We start from the raw sequence: 19479 nt of genomic DNA, 5'->3' as shown, positions 1-19479 counted from the left end.
TGAAATTGCTGCTGCTGCGGCACATAGGGAGGCTTTTGATATTGCTGCTGCTTATGAGGGGGCATATAACTCTGCTGCTGCTGCTGCTGCTGCTGTGGATGATGTGAATACGAATCACCATAATGAAATAATTCTCGAAACAAGCGACCAAGGCAACCCGGTTCACCAAGCATGGATCGGTTCGAATAATAGTCGAGAAAAGTGCATGATCACACGCCAATGGGACGGGTAGAACCATGTGGAGAACCGTGTGGAGTAAGGTCCAACCTCGAAAATGGGCTAGTCCAAGGGCATTGAATAAAGCTCACCTAGTTTTTGTCATAGCCTAGTTTTTTACAAAAGTCTTACCTAGTTTATGGCTTAGTCTTACCTAGTTCTTCTACATAGCCTAGAACTCACCACAAAGCATTAAAGGCTAGCCTTGGGCACCAAGGAATTTCGGCCTATATAAAGGCTTGTAGTCCTCATTTGTTCATCATCCAATTTTGAAGTAAAAACTTGAGAGTATTCTCTAAAACTTGTCTTGTCTTCTTGTGTTGTTACACGAGTAGTTTGGCTTAAGAGGTCGAAACGCGATTTCGCACCTTGCTTGAACGAGGGACGTGATCCTAAGTTTAAGTCGGATTGTTTGACGAGTATCAAACAATTCACCCATTGGCGTAGCTATAGGTCTAGCTACGACAAATATCCCATTGTTTTCGAGGTCTTCATTGATCTTGAAACAAATATCCCCTTTATTTCAAAACACAAAAGCAACCCTACAAAAATGTCTTCCGCTTCCGCCAAAATTCACATCAATTGTGGTATTAGAGCTTCGGCTCTTGATTTCCACTAATCAAGACGATCCAAGGGTCTTGATTTCTTCACACAAAAAAAAAAAAGTTACTATTCACGTCCAGTACTGTTCACGGTACTGTTCATCACGAAAAAAAAAAAAAAAAAAATTAATTATCAACATGAACTTTGAAGATCCCAATTTTCTTAGATCCTCCGAAAGGCTTTGAAGAATTTGCAAGAATCCGATTCCAAATGGCAGCCTAGGCGTGAACGAGTCATTGACAAGTTCAAGGTAAGTGAACTACCCGAGTTCACAGGAGGTACGGACCCCGAGGACTACCTCGAATGGGAACGGAAAATCGAACGAATGTTTGATTTCAAAGTTCTGGATGACGCGAAACGCTGCAAGTACGCTATTCGAAGACTTAGTGGAGGGGCTTCACTATGGTACGAGAGTTTGAAAGCAATGCGTGCTCGCGCTGGAAAAAAGAAATTATCATCTTGGGATTCTCTTAAACGCAAGTTGCGTAAGAAATATGTTCCAGCAACTTATACGCTTACGACTTATCGTAAGATCGCCAATCTCAAACAAGGGAGTCCGACGAGTAGTGTTGGTGAACCCAAGTCGGCTGCCACCCCTAGTTCCACGGCAAGAACGCCCGATTCTCAGGAAACAAGTCTCTCCAAAGCACGATGTTTAAAGTATCCGGGGTTTGGGCATTATCAAAGCACGTGTCCAAATAAACGATTGATTACCTCGAGAGATGTTGTTGCTTGTCGGGATGAGTTGTTTGATGAGGAGGAACGATTGGGTGATGTGTTCAATCTCGAAGAAAGAGGAAAGGACGAGATTATGGAGCCATTGAGTGATGATGACCAAATTAAAGATGTGATCGAAGATAACATATTTTCCAACTTGTATGAACCTCATACAAGTGGTACTTCTTTATTTGATCCAAATCTACCAATTGTTTTTGATGAAGAATTGGAAGAAGTTTATGATGAAACTCACATGGAAGAAGGTGATCCTACAAGTTATGTCGATGCAACTCAAGATAATCCTAATCTTGTGCCAATCTCGGATGAGGAATTCAAGGATGTTTTCTCCGAGGAACTACCCGCTGGTTTACCACCTATTCGAGGGATTGAACACCAAATCCATCTCCTACCCAGAGCTCCCTTACCAAACAAAGCCGCCTATAGATGCAATCCAATGGAGGCAAAGGAATTGCAAATCGAGGAATTGATGGAACGAGGTTATGTGCGCGAGAGCATAAGTCCATGTGCTGTCCCTACTCTATTTTCTCCAAAGAAGGATGGGACATGGCGAATGTGCGTTGATAGTCGAGCCATGAACAATATAACTATCAAGTATCGTTTTCCTACCCCAAGGCTTGACGACATGCTTGATGGGTTACATGGATCCAAAACCTTTTCTAAAATTGACTTGAGGAGTGGCTATCACCAAATGCGAATGAGAGAAAGGGATAAGTGGAAAACCGCGTTCAAGACTAGACATGGGTTATACGAGTGGACCATCATGCCATTCGGATTAACCAATGCTCCGAGTACTTTTATGCGACTCATGAACGTGATACTCAAACCTTTCTTGAGCAGATATGTTGCCGTCTACTTGGATGACATTTTGATCTACAGCCGGAGCAAGGATGATCATTTCAAACACTTTCACGAGGTGTTCAATACGCCCCAAGAGCAACAACTCCTTGGTAGAAAGGAGAAGTGTTCAGTCTTGGTCAAGAGCGTTATCCTTCTTGGCTACAGGGTTTCAAAAGACGGAGTTTCGGTCGATCAATCTAAAATTGAAGCAATCAAGTCGTGGCTTACTCCTAAGACCATCACGGAGGTCCAATCATTTCATGGACTCGCCTCATTCTATCGGAGGTTCATTCGGGACTTTAGTACCACTACTAGTCCTATCACCGAAGATACGAAGAAGGGAACCTTCGTATGGACCACAGGCGCTCAAAAGGAGTTCGAAACCATTATTCAAAAACTTTGCGAGGTACCGTTATGGGCACTCCCGGATTTCACTCAACCATTTGAGGTGGAATATGACGCAAGTGCTGTTGGAATTGCAGCCGTACAAATACAAGGAAAGCGACCCATCGCTTATTTCTCCGAGAAGTTGAATGGAGCCAGACTCAATTACTCGACGTACGACAAAGAATTTTATGCTATCGTGAGAGCTCTTCAACATTGGAATCACTACCTTTGGCCGAGTCATTTCATCCTGCACTCGGACCACGAATCACTGAAGCACATCAATGGACAACAAAAGTTAAACCCACGGCATGCCAAGTGGGTGGAGTTCTACAATCCTTTCACTTTTCATCAAAGTATAAACATGGCAAGAGTAATGTGGTGGCCGGTGCTCTCTCACAACGGTACTCATTATTGAACGTGCTCGATGTCCGATTACTTGGATTTGAGGCATTGAAGGATTACTACGAGCATGATCCCGACTTTGGAGAAACCTTCGAGATTTGCAAGCCCAGAACTCATGATGAGTTTATTATTCAAGACGGTTTCCTCTTCAAAGGTAATAGACTTTGTGTTCCAAAACTTCCAACTCGGGAACTCCTTATTCGAGAAGCTCATGGAGGTGGACTTGGAGGACATTTCGGGGTAAACAAAACTGTAGATATTCTCAAGGAGCATTTTCATTGGCCCCAACTGCAAAGAGACGTGCAAGATGTGATACGAAGAATTGTGCATGGAAGGTGGTGGGAAGGAAATCACAAGAAAGTAAAACACAAGCAAAGATGGCACAAAATGGTTGTGATTGACAATACTCATTACAAATTCAAATCACCGGAGAGGGATAAACATGAAGACTACATTGAAGATGATGAGCTGAAGAAGAGATCAACAGGGTGCGTAAACTGCTTCATGTTCTTAATCAAGCTTGAATCTAACTTCCAGGTTTGTTTTGATTCCGGTGGCACCAAAGATGATTCGACTACGTGTTCGGGCTTGTTCGGGTTTATAATATTCATCTTTGATCCCGGCATACTGAGGCAAGAATTGAGGACAATTCCTTTCAAAGGGGGAGGAATTGATGTGAATACGAATCACCATAATGAAATAATTCTCGAAACAAGCGACCAAGGCAACCCGGTTCACCAAGCATGGATCGGTTCGAATAATAGTCGAGAAAAGTGCATGATCACCCGCCAATGGGACGGGTAGAACCGTGTGGAGAACCGTGTGGAGCAAAGTCCAACCTCGAAAATGGGCTAGTCCAAGGGCATTGAATAAAGCTCACCTAGTTTTTGTCATAGCCTAGTTTTTTACAAAAGTCTTACCTAGTTTTTGGCTTAGTCTTACCTAGTTCTTCTACATAGCCTAGAACTCACCACAAAGCATTAAAGGCTAGCCTTGGGCACCAAGGAATTTTGGCCTATATAAAGGCTTGTAGTCCTCTTTTGTTCATCATCCAATTTTGAAGTAAAAACTTGAGAGTATTCTCTAAAACTTGTCTTGTCTTCTTGTGTTGTTACACGAGTAGTTTGGCTTAAGAGGTCGAAACGCGATTTCGCACCTTGCTTGAACGAGGGACGTGATCCTAAGTTTAAGTCGGATTGTTTGACGAGTATCAAACAATTCACCCATTGGCGTAGCTATAGGTCTAGCTACGACAAATATCCCATTGTTTTCGAGGTCTTCATTGATCTTGAAACAAATATCCCCTTTATTTAAAAACACAAAAACAACCCTACAAAAATGTCTTCCGCTTCCGCCAAAATTCACATCAGTGGACCCGGATTAAGGACATTTTGGTTAGTCCACCTCAAATTGGGGTGAACATTAGAGGGATCGGGATAAGTACCAGTCTGCCTATAATGTTGAAAGGCAGCACATGTTTCATTCGAACTAGTAAAAAACTCTGAAACATGTCCCTCTCCTCCACATCTTTTGCATGTAAATGGACCGTCTAAAACTGCATTAACTTTATATATACCTCCTTTTTTGAGATCCCCCAAAATGTATCTTATCGAATCTCGCTGTAAGGGCTTCTATTGCAGCTACAGCAGGATATTCAGCTGATCTTCTCTGATTTCCTCTAGAATTCGCATGCTCAGCTTTATGGGTGGCCAGGTCATCGATAATTTTCCACCCCTTTGTCTCACCGCTATTTTCTTGAAATCTCCCATTAGCTACAACATCTAGGCTAGCCCTATGATCATCATACAGACCATTATAGAATTGGTTGCACAGAAACCATTTCTCAAACCCATGGTGCGGAATAGTTCGCACTAGTCTTTTGAAACGGACCCATGCCTCATGAGAATCTTCATCAGGACCCTGTTTAAAGCTCGTGATCTGAGCTCTAATCGCATTGGTCTTCGATGCAGAGAAATATTTCTTATAGAATGCTAGGGCCAACGAATTCCAATCAGTAATCCCATTAGCAGCTCGATCCAGTTCTCGGTACCATTCCCTTGCGGCATCACGAAGCGAGAATATGAACATCGTCTTCTTTACCTGGTCCTGGGTCACACCTGCTGGCGGGGGGTATGGAACAACAGTAGTCAATGAATGTCTCTATGTGTTTAGCCGCATCTTCATTTGCAGCTCCCCCAAATTGGTTTCTCTCAACCAAGTTAATGTACGACGGTTTTGGTTCGAATTTCCTTTCCGTCCCGGCTGGCAATGCGAATCCCTTATAGAGATTTTCGGCTTTTGGCTCGGAGTGACTGGCTATACTTGCTTCTTCAGCCATATCTGGAGATGTAACGGTCTCAGCTGAAGAAGTAAAAATAGGAGATGAAGGTGGATCCTCCTCAAATAGCTCGTTCTCGTAGTAACTGGACAGAGTACTCAGCTCTTACTCTGTCGGCAGTACTCTAGATGATCGTCTCAACTTACGCAAAGTCCTTTCGATCTAAGGATCTAACGGTCATAATTCACCACCCTGTGACCTGCGCATAAGAAGAAACTACAAGTAGAATATGAGAAAAGTTTAAGGAACAGATGTCCCTTAAACTAAGATAAAGACTAAAATAAAAACAACTAAAAATTAAACAATTGCCTCCCTGGCAACGGCGCCAAAACTTGATACCGTCGTAGAGTACCAAAGATAAATTTATAATCCAAACTACTACTATAGATAGCGGCAGTCAGGGACGAACCACAGAGAAGCGATGCAATTAATAGTTGTCTAATTTTAGTCTAAAGTAACAATTGTAAGGGGATTTGATTTAAATAGTACTATAACTAAAGGTAACAAAATTGAAACTAAATGAGTAAGTAAATGAGTAAATAAAGAAATAAGATGAAATCAAATAATAAAAGGATGCTAAGATGGTCGGTTCACTGTAGTTTCGACGGCAGTATCCTAGGTAGGTCTAAGAAAATCACGTAAGACGGGAAAATAAGAAGTCCTCTCGGTCCATTCTTAACAGGTAACATCTTTCGATCTAGCTACGGGTCCCTAATATCACTACTACTGACTCTCGCCCTGAAAAGTGATTTAAAAGCCTAAATTAACTTATCTCTCGATCTTATTAATTTATTCGTCCTAATTAAGTCGTCTATTTCCCTCCCCTATCTTTCGATCTTATCGGGTCGGTAATTCCTAAGCATTCAACTAGTCGCGTGCACTTGATTCGTCAAATATAGCAATTAAATTAGTTAAAACGGAGTTGATCTCACGGGAGCCGGTCGATCGACCAGGTAAGGCAGTCGATCGACCATGACGCGACTCAGGTCTACAAAATTTACGCCGCCTACACTACAGTTCCCCTACATCTTAGCACGATGGGTTTAGCTACTCATGATGAAAATAGTAACAGCAATAAAATTAATAAATAAAACAATAGAATTCATAATCGAAATAACTAAATATTTAACTAACATGAAACGATAATTCGGCTTTTGGGAAACCTAAACTAGCAATTCTAATCTATGAATGAATGAAAGCAACGAAACTGAATAATGGAACAGAGAAATACCGTAAAGGATTTAAGAGAAAAGATAAAACCGAATGCAAAAGAAAACTTTAGTGACGAAAGAATAATTTAAACTAATGAAATAATCAAAAGTTCAACTTCTGTGTTGTGAACCCTAATTATTTCCCTAAAATTCGATGATTCTCTTCTGAAACCTAAAGTTATGTTATATAGATAGTCTTACGTAACTTTTATTCCAAAAACCTAATTACATTGGGCTTTCTCGTCTTTTAATTTCCGTCAGCTCGTGGGGTGGTCGATCGACCATGTGTGTCAGTCGATCGACCAAGGTGCACTGTACAGGAGCTTCTGACAATCGTACTCTGGTCTATCGACCAAGAGCATCGGTCTATCGACCACTTCAACAGGTACTTGGCTCCAAAAGCTTCGTAAATCCGTCTTTCGGGCCTCGATACGCGCACCAAGTTCATTTCCCGAGTCTTTACTCCATGTCAAATGCAATGCTAAGTACTTAGGGACGGATTCGGCTCGATTTCCGCTGGATTCTTCACATTTCTGCAATATTATACAAAAACACGAAAGTAGACGGAAATAGGGAAAATAGTAGCATAAACTACATAATTGAGCTCTGAAATGCGTGTGAAATAGGGTGTAAAACATCATATTTAGGACACGGATCAATATATACATATATATACACATATAAACACAGTGGTCAAGGTTCATGCCATTATAAACAACACAACAAGCTTCATAATTTGAAAGAGTAAAACCACGATGCCAAGGACAGGTCATATAATCTTCGAATCTTGCAATATACTTATGAAATGACTCATTTTCAAATTGCCAAAAAGTAGACATGCCGAACAAATGAAATAAAGCAATTACAAGAATTAAAATTCTCAAGGAACCAAGATCCCTCAAGAAGAAGAATAACTAAAACTTGACAAAAGAACGATTTAAATACACAACAGCATCCCCGGCAACGGCGCCATTTTGATGAGTGTGTCGTTGTACGCTCTCAAACACATTTATACCCAACTACTAGCATAGCAAGCAAGTCGGGGTCGAACCCAACGGACGGAGGTACTCAAATTGTTCAATCTAATTGTAGTTGCACTAGGGTGTCACGATTGGTTTAAGTTTAAGATTCTAAACTAATAAAAGCAATAAAGGGTAAACAAGCAATAAAACAAGGGATTGAACAAATGATAAACAAGCAATAAAACAAGGGTGTGAACAAATGATAAACAATACTAGGGAATCATGGGATAATAGGGGATCATGGTGAGATCAAACAAACAAGTTTCATAGATGCAGGCAATTATTATTGTTGGAATCGATTTGGTGTATATCTTAGGATTTCTAGGGGAAACTTAGGTCTCGGAGCAGAGTCGGTCAAGACATTACAACATCTATAAGTCGACTTGGTTTTCCGTATTCATGGTGATATAACATAAATGAGTCCTAGGAAGGTTTGGGTCCCAGAGCCGAGTCGGTCAAGACTGTACAACACCTACAATCGACTTAATTCTTCCTAATCAACTATATGCATGGTCTAACAAGCCTTGAGTTGGTTTATGCTTTACAAGTCTTATTGAAAGGATAAGAGAAACATGCTAGGCTGTTAATCAAGCATTTCATCAAACATGACAAGTGCATAAGTTGGAAAACAATAAGCAAGCATTCATATGATCTTATTAAGAATAAATCTTTCCCATGATTAACTCCCCTAATCCCCCACTAATCCCTAGCTAGGAGACTACTCACTCATTATCATGGAAGAAATGTTATCAATGGTGTCAATCATCTTAACAAGCATAAACATGATGAATGAGTGAAGAAATAAGCAATAAAGAGTAAAGAGATTGTACCAATATTAAGATGAACAAATGGATAGCAGAGAATAATAGAAGATAATTTGATTGATTGATAAAGAGTTGTCAATTCTCCAATAATAACCCAATAATCTTCAATTACCCAATAATAAATCTTGAACAATAATTAAGAAAAGATTAATGTGTAATTTGTGGAAAGATTAAATGCTAATCTATTCTAATCTACTCCTAATGAAAGCTTAATCTAAACTAAGGAAACCTCCTCTCCTCTAAATACAAAAGGGGTAAATATAGTAGTACAAGGATTAGGTTAACTAAAGGCTTAAATGACGATAAAGCCCCTTGAAAGAGGATTAGAGTCTTGCAGGTCCCAAGAGTAACCCCAAGACTCCATGATTGAGAAAATCTCTGATACGTGCATTTCATATAGTCTTTTAGAGTCTTTATTGCACGTATTTCTATGTAATTTACGTAGTGTTATGCTACAGATGTCCCCCGAATCGTATACTTTGGTTTTCTTTGTCTTATTGGCAGGATTGGACCCGAAAGTAGCTGAATCATGCCATTTTCAGTCCCCTTAGCATGCATCTATGAAGATGGAATAATTGAAGAGGAATTGGCATGCCTCGGGAAGCGTGAGGTGGTCTCGGAAGCTAACTAACAAAGAAAGGAAGCTGGTTCAGTGGCTAAGTACTCGATCAAAATCTTTTGTTAGCCTTCTGTTCGATCGAGTAGATATGGGTGGTTAACAATGCTCGATCGATTCCCTGTTGTACTCAATCGAAAGGTGGTATTTGAGGTTACTCGATCGAAGATGTCAACAGTTCGATCGAGGGATTTTAATGGGAAGTTACTTGATCGAGAGGTTCTATTATACTCAATCGAGTACTGTTGTCATTACTCGTAGGATTTTATATCTTAAGTTTTGTTTTAGGTTAATCAAATATCTCACCTATATAAAGGGAGACGTAATTAGGTTTAAACAAACTTCTTAATCTGAAACTTTGCTCCTAATTACTCAGTAGACAATTTCTTTCCCTTTCCTACGTTGCTTTTGCTCTTTACTTGCCGGATCTCAATACTTTGTAATCTTTCTTTCTCTTTTATTCAAGCTTTAATTCTTCTTTGCATCCCTTTAATTTATGTTATTTCTTATTAATCATCTATCTTATATCATGTCTTCCTTTAATTCATTAATTATTGTTATTGTGTTATTCATCGCCATGAGTAGCTAATTTCTCTGTTGCTAAGATTACGGGAGCCATGGTAGTGAAATAATGATGTTATAATTAGATTAGACGGCTTTGGTTGTGAGAACTATTTCATAGCAATTTAATTGTAATCGTTCAGTTGAGTGCACGCTTTTAAACTAGTTAATCCGGTTTAATTCAGACCTAGATCGAGAGATTGGAATGAACAGACCTGTTATGAACAGTAGACTACACTAATGAGGGTGAAAGCTAAGTTAGTAGTATTTTAGGGCGGATAGCGGGCCGAGAGGACCTTTCCTTTACCCTTCTCACATCAGACCGACTGATCTCATTATGACAGAAATGGTTAATCGCTATGGTGAACCGACTTCCTAGCATTCCTCTCTTCACTTGATTACAATCTTATTCCATTTTGTTGTTTCTATTACTCTCTTGCTATGTGCCTTAATCTCATTTAGTAGTTTAGAAAACAAATTCAAACACCCCAATTTATTACCGTGACGGACTTAGATAAAAAGTAGATATAATAGCCTCTCTGTGGAGTACGATACCCGACTTACCTCTACTATATAAGTTGAGCTGGTTGGTTTATTTTTGATAGGGTTGCGACAGCCGTGTCAAATTTTGGCGCCGTTGCCGGGGAGGCAATTAGCCTATTTACTTGTTTATTTTTGTTTGTCTTAGTCTCAAGGGATTTCTAATTCCTTGAGACGGTTCTTATTATTTTTATTTCTTAGTTTTGTGTATGCCCAGGTCCAACAGGTCAGAATTAGTACCAGCTGATCCTGAACTGGAGCGGACTTTTCGCCGTAGACAAAATTTGTTGAAAAAGAATCGTCAAGAGGAAGCCTTGAGTACTTTTGACCCTGATCTTGAACACTTTACATTTGTAGAAGATCAGTCTTTAAAGGAAGACACTTCTATTTCTGCAACAGTTATTGAATCTGTGAAGATGCTTAATATTGCGAGTCATTCTGAGCCAACAGCTCCTTCTATTCCCAAAGGTATCTTGCAACAGAAGATGGGAATACCTTCGACATACGGCCCTCTTACATTAATCTGGTTGAGAGGAATCTATACAGGGGAATAGCTGGCGACGATCCGAGAAAGCATATGGAGGTCTTTACTGATTACTGTTCTACCATTCCCGCTACTAAGGGAGTGACTCAAGGTAAAATAAAGGAAGTCCTTTTTCCTTTTTCTCTGACTGATGGAGCCCGAGAGTGGCTAACTGATTTGGATAGAGTTGCGGCTGGAATTACCAATTGGGAGACCTTGGCTCTCGCTTTCTACAAAAGATACTTTCCTCCACAAAGAACCAATGCCTTGAGAGGAAATATTACGAGTTTTAAACAAACTCCAGACAAAAATTTGTATGAAGCGTGGGGTTGGTTTAAGAAACTGGTCCGGTCCGTCCCACATCACGGGTTTAACCAGTGGTTTTTGTGCAACCAGTTCTACAATAGGTTGTATGATGACCACCGCGCTATTTTAGATGCTGCAGCCAATGGTCGATTCCAAAATAATATTGATGATGATAAGGGCTGGGGAATTATTGAAGAAATGGCCACCCATTCTGCTAAATATGGGAATCCTAGAGGTGGTATTAGAACGGTTTCTACTGTTGATAGTGCACTTGTGGCTCAGCTGGAAGCCATGAGTGCCAGATTTGATAAGTTCGAGTTGCAGGCCGCAGGGAATCAGCAGACGGTTCACTTGTTGTCTAGACAAGAGACCGTCTCATGTGAGAGATGTGGTGGTAATGATGGCCATACTTCTATGGATTGTTTAGCTGAAAAGGAGCAAGTTTATGCCTTCCAACAATTTAGGCAAGGAGGCTCCTATTACAATAACCAATCTGGAGTCCATCCTAACTTGAGATGGACTAGTTAAAATATTTTGAATCCTACACCTCCACCATAACAACAAGCTTATGTACCGCCTCACAAAGCTCAATAACAAGGTTTTCAAAAGCCATCTTCTTTTCCACCGCCGCAACAAGGTGCCTCTTCTAGTGGCATAAGTGATATAGCCGAGTTCAAGTCGATGGTGCAATCATTGAAAATTCAATTGCAAAAGAGTGACCAAGCGAAAGATGCTTCTATTAAGTCACTTGAATCTCAAATGGCTCAACTGGCTGCCAATCAAGCTTCAAGGCAACCGGGTCACTTACCGTCTTAACCTGATAAGAAACCACATGAGACGGTAAATCCGATAAATCTGAGGAGTGGTCTTTCTTATGAGGGACCCAAAATGCCAAGTAAAGATGCTGAACTTTCTGACCCGGAAGCTGAAGTTACTGCTCATGAACAGTCGTCTTTTGACAAATAGTGCTGGCACCATGAAAGGTCCTCGATCGATTGATTTCTGGTGTCGATCGAGGAATATTGCCGAGGAAGTTCTCGATCAAGAGGTCGAAAGTGTTCGATCGAGCACAAGGGAAAAGGCAGTTCTCGATTTCACTGAGAAAGTTACTTGATCGAAAGGTATTAATGCTCAATCGAGTAAATCTGATGCTGATTGCATTAATTCTTTGGCAAGGAAGAATAAAGGACTAGTTATCCCAATTACTGTCCCATTTCCGAGGTGATTGCAGAACAAGAAGATTGAACAAGAATTCGGTAAATTTGTTGAAAGTTTGAAGAGTCTTCATGTTAATGTAACTTTCGCTGAGTTACTAACCCAGGTACCCTCCTATATGAAATTCATGAAAGATATTTTAGCTCGTAGGAGGCACATTAACGACCATGAGACGGTGGCTTTGACTGAAGCGGGCACTGCCCTAATTCAAAATAAGACCCCACCTAAATTGTCTGACCCAGGTAGTTTCTCTATACCATGTTATATTGGGACCCATTTAATTGATAATGCATTATGCGACGTGGGAGCTAGTGTGAGTGTCTTACCATTGTCTCTTGCTAAGAGGCTTGGTTTGACCAAATTGCATTGTACTAACATGACCATACAGATGGCCGACCGTACTTTATCACGACCCTTAGGTGTCTTAGAGGACATACCTATTAAGATAGGGAAGTTCTTGATTTCGTAGTGTTGGACATCCCCGAAGACTCTTATACTCTTATCATTTTAGGACGACCATTTCTATTTACCGCTCGTGCAACAATAGATGTCGGGGGGAAGACTTTGACTTTTCAGGTAGGCGATGAGGAGTTGACTTTTTATCAGTCTAGATTTCGCAGGACTCATATGCAAGTCCAGACCTGCAGTGCACTACCCTCTACAGACCCTGACACGGAACCTCCAATTGATAATGTTGAGTCGTGTGCTGCGATATTAACACCTCCGCCCCAGATTGGGAGCAATATGGAGGACCATTCTGTCATTTCTGTTGTTACAAGTCTAGGTGGATTGGACATTGGAGATCCTGATGATAAAAGTACAATGGAATTTGAGCTCACTGATAAAGAAGATGCCAAGGACAAAGGCCGGAACAAAGAAAAGAAGAAGGTGAAAGCGTATGTGGACAAGGCTCTTTTTGAGGCCAACCTCGGCACTTTCAGTGGATTTTTCTACGAAAAAAGATGTGGATTATTCTCCTTCAATCAATTCGAGTTCATGGAAGCTGAAAAGGACGGTCCGCGATGCTGAAGGGATCTCGTCCAGTCAGAAGCCCTCTTTTGGGCCATTCAAGTGTTTCGGAAGATAAAACGGGACGCCATCCCATTTGTAAAAACAATTTGTAATTTGAATTTGTTAGACATTTTAATTGATATTAGACGATAGTTTTAGATTAGGTTAATTAGCGTAAGACCGAATATAGACTGTTGCTATGAATTTGGTATTTTTGAGGGAAGTATTTCTGTGTTTTATGTAGGTTTGAGAGATTCTTGGCCATTGGAAAGCGTGCCCAGGAGAATATCCTCGTTCGAACAAATATTGAGATCGATCGAGCAAAATGCCAAAAGGGACTCTTCGATCGAGTGATCTACAGTTCTCGATCGAAAGTCAAAATTAAGGGGTTCTTGATCGAGTTGTCCTGCACTCGATCGAGCAAAAGTGCAGAGAAAAAGTCCTCGATCGAGCAACCTAAAGCTCTCGATCGAGTAGAATTCAATGCACAAAGGGGAGATTTCGATCGACCTCTTTCAAAGCTCTCGATCGAGCAACATGAGGAGGAAAGCTCTCGATTGAGTGGTTTCAAATCACTCGATCGAGCACATTGCGCTGATGTGAGCACAGGGGATTATTTTCTTCCTTACTCTATTTTCATAATTTTTACTTCATCTTCCCCAAATACCTTCGACACCCTCATTCTCCTTATTAAAACCTTCATTTACTTCCCCTAAATCACCAAATAATTTACCCAAATCATTTCCTTATCATCAATTTAATCAATCCCCCTTATTTGCCCCATCAAATTTCGTTTAAATAGCTTGTTTCCGCGGGATTAGGGTTTTCGGAAAATCGAATTTCATTCGATTAATTTGTGCTTTTTGTTGATTTTAATTGAGTTTTGTATTGGGTAATCAACTTAAGTAAGTTCCTTCCCCTACTCTTTAATGTTTAATTGCGTTTTTATGCTTGTATTTCGAAATTAGGGTTTGGGAATTGGGGAAAAATTGAGTGAGATTGATTGTATTTTGATTTAAGAACTTGCTTTGATTATTAGGATGAATAGTCATGTGTTGGTTTCCGCCTCTTCTTGTGTTACTATCCCGTCCGTTACAGAGACGGTGGTCCCTGCTGCCACCACCGTCACCACTACTACTACTGCTGTCGCTACTGTTACCACCACTGCTGAGGTGGTCCCTACTGCTGCCGTTACTATCCCTACTACGGTGTCAACCCCTGCTGTGTCGACACCAGCTATTACCACTTCCACCGCCTTTGTACCCACATCAGTCACTACTACTGCTGTTGGTTTGGCTGCTGCTGCTCTTACTACTGCAGCTAATTCGGGTTCTCGTGCGGGGAAGGCTACGGGTTTTAGAGCTGCCGCTTTACGTACCGCTACTAGGTACATCGCTGACACTTCCCTGGAGACTCTGCCTGAGTTTCCGCAGGTACGCTTTATAAACCCGCTCCATCGTACTTGTTTCTTAAATTTGATGGATTACGACGTGACATCGACCCGTTTCTTGTGTCGACCATCCTTGGAAAAGTTGGGGATTTTTGAGCCTGTTGTTGAGCTCCTCAACGGGACGGGGATGTCAGGTTTGGCCACCATGAAAGAGTTTACATATAGACAGTTGACCTTAGAATTCTTTAGCTCTTTCACCTTTTCACCTGCGGCCTATGCGACTTACCCTGGGAGTAAGTGCATTTCATTTCGACTGTTTAACATGACCTGCACCTTGACCTTAGCTGAGTTTGGAGGGCGGTTGGGTTTAGTTAGTGACGGTCCTCAGGAGCCTCCTAGGAAGCTCCCGGCTCTGCTTTGGCCCACACTTGCAAAGACTCCCTTTAGTCAGCGACATGTTGCTCACGTCCACCTTCCCCCTGCCCATTACTTTCTCCGTCTGCAGGGAGAGACCATTTTTGGTTGTCACCAGCCCAACAATGTTAACAATGTCGAGCTGTCTATTTTAGCGGGTTACCTGAACATTGATAGCGGTGACTCTTTTGTTCTTAATATTTCTTACTTGACTACTCAACATTTTAGAGCATTTTAACACTGTCGGGCAGAAGGCGACGGGCACGATAGCTTATGGCGGGTTAGTGACTCGCATTGCCCGTAGCCTCTTTTTTGACTTCCCCCGTGGTCTCAAATTTCTAGATAGGGACATTGTCATTGATATTCCTACCATGCTTGCTATGTTTTCGTTAGCAAAGGACCAACGGACGTGGAAGATAGGCGGTTCCACGTCCGTGACTTTACCTTCACCTGACCTACCCCGTCTTTTACCCTTGACTACTGTGTCGGGTAGGTTACTACCACCTCCACCTTCTTACCTCCAAGACCTTACCCCCGCTTCTAAGAAGCGGAAGAGGCTTCCCACTGCCGTTAGGGAGGCCGATAAGGGTCCACACAGACACAGGCTAGGCAGACACCCACGGCCACGCCCACGCCTATCCCGGCCTCTACACCTACACCCTCTGTCCCTCAGCCGGCGTTAAAGGCTAATTTTGTTGCTCCTCCTATTTTTGAGGCGCCTGAGGTCATGGACCAAGAGCGTCGTGATGCGCTTTTATTGGAGATATGCAGGAGAGTGGCTCGTATAGAGCGGGATCAGGAACTTGCCTTATTCCATCTATATGAGTACCACATGATGAGTGGACGCCCTGTCCCAGCTGATTGGCCACGCCCTTCTTTTTACCGGTTCCCGGCGGAGGGGTACCCGCAGCCAGCGAGCGAGGAGGACACAGCTGAGAGGGAGGAGCGGTACAGAGCTGATCTTGCTGCAGGAGGTCGTCAGAGGAGGAGAGGAGACGAGGTGACGGACCCTACCTACGAGGTGGTTGACGAGGAAGAGGCTGACGAGTAGCTACTGGTCGACTCACTTCCCTAGTTTGTTAACTGGTTTGGGGAAGTTCTTATATATTGTGAGTATTTCTTGCTTTTTATTCTTTTTCATATTCATTTCATTTATTTCATTTGTTTATATATTGGTTGTATTTTTCCCGTTCTCCATTTATTCCGCTGGTGTATGTTGGAGGACAACTAGGGCGTTGTCCGTTTTGGTTTGGGGAAGGTATTGCATCCTTTGAGTCTGCATTTGCATCTGTTTTTTCATTCACGTTTATTGCATTTCTGTTTGCATTATCTTTTAATTTCAAAAAAAAAAAAAATCAAAAAATTCGAAATTATTCACGTTTACTTTTTCATATAGGTTGAGTCAGAACGGTGGATTTCAATGATGAAATTGCACTATATTTGGTCATTTCACTTAAGCCTTGCAACAAATTGATATCTTATTAGCTTTGTCATTTGCATAGTCTATGAGTTAATGTTAAATATAGTTGAACAAATAGACTTGACCTGATAATTTTGGCAAACTACTTATAATTTCTAAGATATTAGAGCCTTAAAACTGGTGTCATTTATGACCAGTTCATGTAGGATTGTGAGTAGTTGCTTCTTGCATAGCATGTTTCATTATTTTGCACGTATATGAAATTCAATTGCTTTTTACCTACATACATTCGGGTTTGTGGTTGGTGTCATATGCAGGGAGGTGCTTACTTTCATTTTTACCCATTTAACTCCACTGCTAGCCAAATTTACCTTTTGACCCTTAACTACATCCAAATTTAGTCTGCCATGTCAAGCTAGTTTAGTGATTATTTTACGGTATTTTGTCTATTGATCCGAGTTTGGTTTTTATTGTACTGTTTTGGGAGTTGGTAATTTATGAGAAAGAAGGAGGATGAGTTGAGAAAAAAAAAGTTGAAAAAAGAAAAAAAATGAAAAAAAAACGTGAAGAAAAGAAAGAAAAAAAAAACAGAAAAACCGTGGAAAATGAAATAAAATAAAGAGTTTGAATGACGGTTTTGCTCCTATACTTTATCATTATCTTATGAGGAATGTGTTTTTGGTTTAGTGGGTTTGTGTGCCGAATTAGGGGCACTTGTGCTTAATTTTATTGGATTAAGAATCAGATTTGGTTCACTTGGTTTTGTTAGGTAGCTAGCTTGACTATTACCTCACATATCCAAAATGTTTTACCTTTTATTTTCCCATCGCCTCAATTTTCCATAACTTTTGTAAGCCCTCGGCTGTGACGGACTTTATTTGGTTGGAATGTATGTGTATGGTAGTCTGAATTGTCTATCATATTAGTTGTATGCATGTTTATGTGGGTCGTAGTTTAGGTGAGCGACTATTTTTTCTTCTTCTCTTACATTCATATGCTTACCCTTTGCTTCATGAGAGAAGAGTGACCCGTGAGAGTCCATTTTTAAAGGTCTTGCAAGGTCAACAGTTCAGCTTTATTATAAATATCATACAAATCGTTTGCACTTGACTAGTTTGGTTATAAGTGTCAGTCTTGTTTGCATTAAACCGGTTTAAATGGACAACTTGTAGCTAGATCTAAGTTTTCTTTTTCGTTCCATTAGTTACTTTTGCATATAGTTTTCTTGGGGACAAGCAAAGTTTTGGTTTGGGGAGGTTTGATATGTGCATTTCATATACTCTTTTAGAGCCTTTATTGCACGTATTTCTATGTAATTTACGTAGTGTTATGCTACAGATGTCCCCCGAATCGTATACTTTGGTTTCCTTTGTCTTATTGGCAGGATTGGACCCGAAAGTAGCGGAATCATGCCTTTTTCAGTCCCCTTAGCATGCATCTATGGAGATGGAAGAATTGAAGCGGAATTGCCTAGCCTCAGGAAGCGTGAGGTGGTATCGGAAGCTAACCAACGAAGAAAGGAAGCTGGTTCAGTGGCTAAGTACTCGATCGAAGGCTTTTGTTAGCCCTTCTGTTCGATTGAGTAGATATGGGTGGTCAACAATGCTCGATCGAGTCTCTGCTGTAATCGATCGAAAGGTGGTATTTTGAGGTTACTCGATCGAAGATGTTAACTGTTCGATCGAGGGATTTTTCTGGGAAGTTACTCGATCGAGAGGTTCTATTATACTCGATCGAGTACTGTTGTCATTAGTCATATGATTTAATATCTTAAGTTTTGTTTTAGGTTAATAAAATATCTCGCCTATATAAAGGGAGATGTAATTAGGTTTAAACACACTTCTTAATCTGATACTTTGCTACTAATTACTCAGGAGACAATTTTTTCCCTTTGCTACGTTGCTTTTGCTCTTTACTTGCCGGATCTCAATACTTTGTAATCTTTCTTTCTCTTTTATTCAAGCATTAATTATTATTTGCATCCCTTTAATTCTTGTTCTTAATTTCTATCTTAATTAGCATTATTATTAATTTATGTTATTTCTTATTAATCATCTACCTTATATCAGGCCTTCCTTTAATTCATTAATTATTGTTATTGTGTTATTCATCGCCATGAGTAGCTAATTTCTCTGGTGCTAGGATTAGGGGAGCCATGGTAGTGAAATAATGATGTTATAATTAGATTAGACGGCTTTGGTTGTGAGAACTGTTTCATAGCAATTTAATTGTAATTGTTTAGTTGAGTGCACGCTTCTAAACTAGTTAATCCGGTTAAATTCAGACCTAGATCGAGATATTGCAATGAAAAGACCTGTTATAAACAGTAGACTACACTAATGAGGGTGAAAGCTAAGTTAATAGTATTTTAGGGCGGATAGCGGACCGAGAGGACCTTTCCTTTACCCTTCTCACATCAGACCGACTGATCTCATTATGACAGAATTGGCTAATCACCATGGTGAACCGACTTCCTAGCATATCTCTCTTCACTTGATTACAATCTTATTCCATTTTTCTATTTGTATTGCTCTCTTTCTCTCTGCCTTAATCTCATTTAGTAGTTTAGAAAAAAAATTCAAACACCCCAATTTGTTACCGTGACGGACTTAGATAAAAAGTAGATATAATAGCCTCCTTGTGGAGTACGATACCCGACTTACCTCTACTATATTAGTTGAGCCGGTTGGTTTATTTTTGATAGGGTTGCGACAGCCGTGTCAATCTCCGTGCATGAGAATCCGGGCGACCTGGAGTGGGGTCGGGCGTCCCGACGGGTAGCTTGTCTATTTGAGCTCGGATTGTAAAATGAACGTCATTTCCTCATCCAGACTCCTATTGGAGTGATTCAAAAGCCCAAACCACTTTATTTTTTGACGCTGTTTCATCTATCATAGTTTCAGAC

General features: G+C 40.7%; 1 non-coding gene across 1 annotated transcript; it reads left to right on the top strand.

Annotated features, from left to right (window-relative positions):
- The first annotated feature begins 5029 nt into the window (after positions 1 to 5029).
- On the top strand, positions 5030 to 5136 carry LOC141640227 (small nucleolar RNA R71). Its single transcript, XR_012542916.1, has one exon. It is a non-coding gene; the product is annotated as a small nucleolar RNA R71 (small nucleolar RNA).
- The last annotated feature ends 14343 nt before the right edge of the window (positions 5137 to 19479 follow it).

The sequence above is a fragment of the Silene latifolia genome, unplaced genomic scaffold, assembly GCF_048544455.1.
Source record: "Silene latifolia isolate original U9 population unplaced genomic scaffold, ASM4854445v1 scaffold_73, whole genome shotgun sequence".
NCBI lineage: Eukaryota > Viridiplantae > Streptophyta > Magnoliopsida > Caryophyllales > Caryophyllaceae > Silene > Silene latifolia.
The sequence above is the reverse complement of the archived record's forward strand: the minus strand, read 5'-3'. Positions and strand labels throughout refer to the sequence as shown.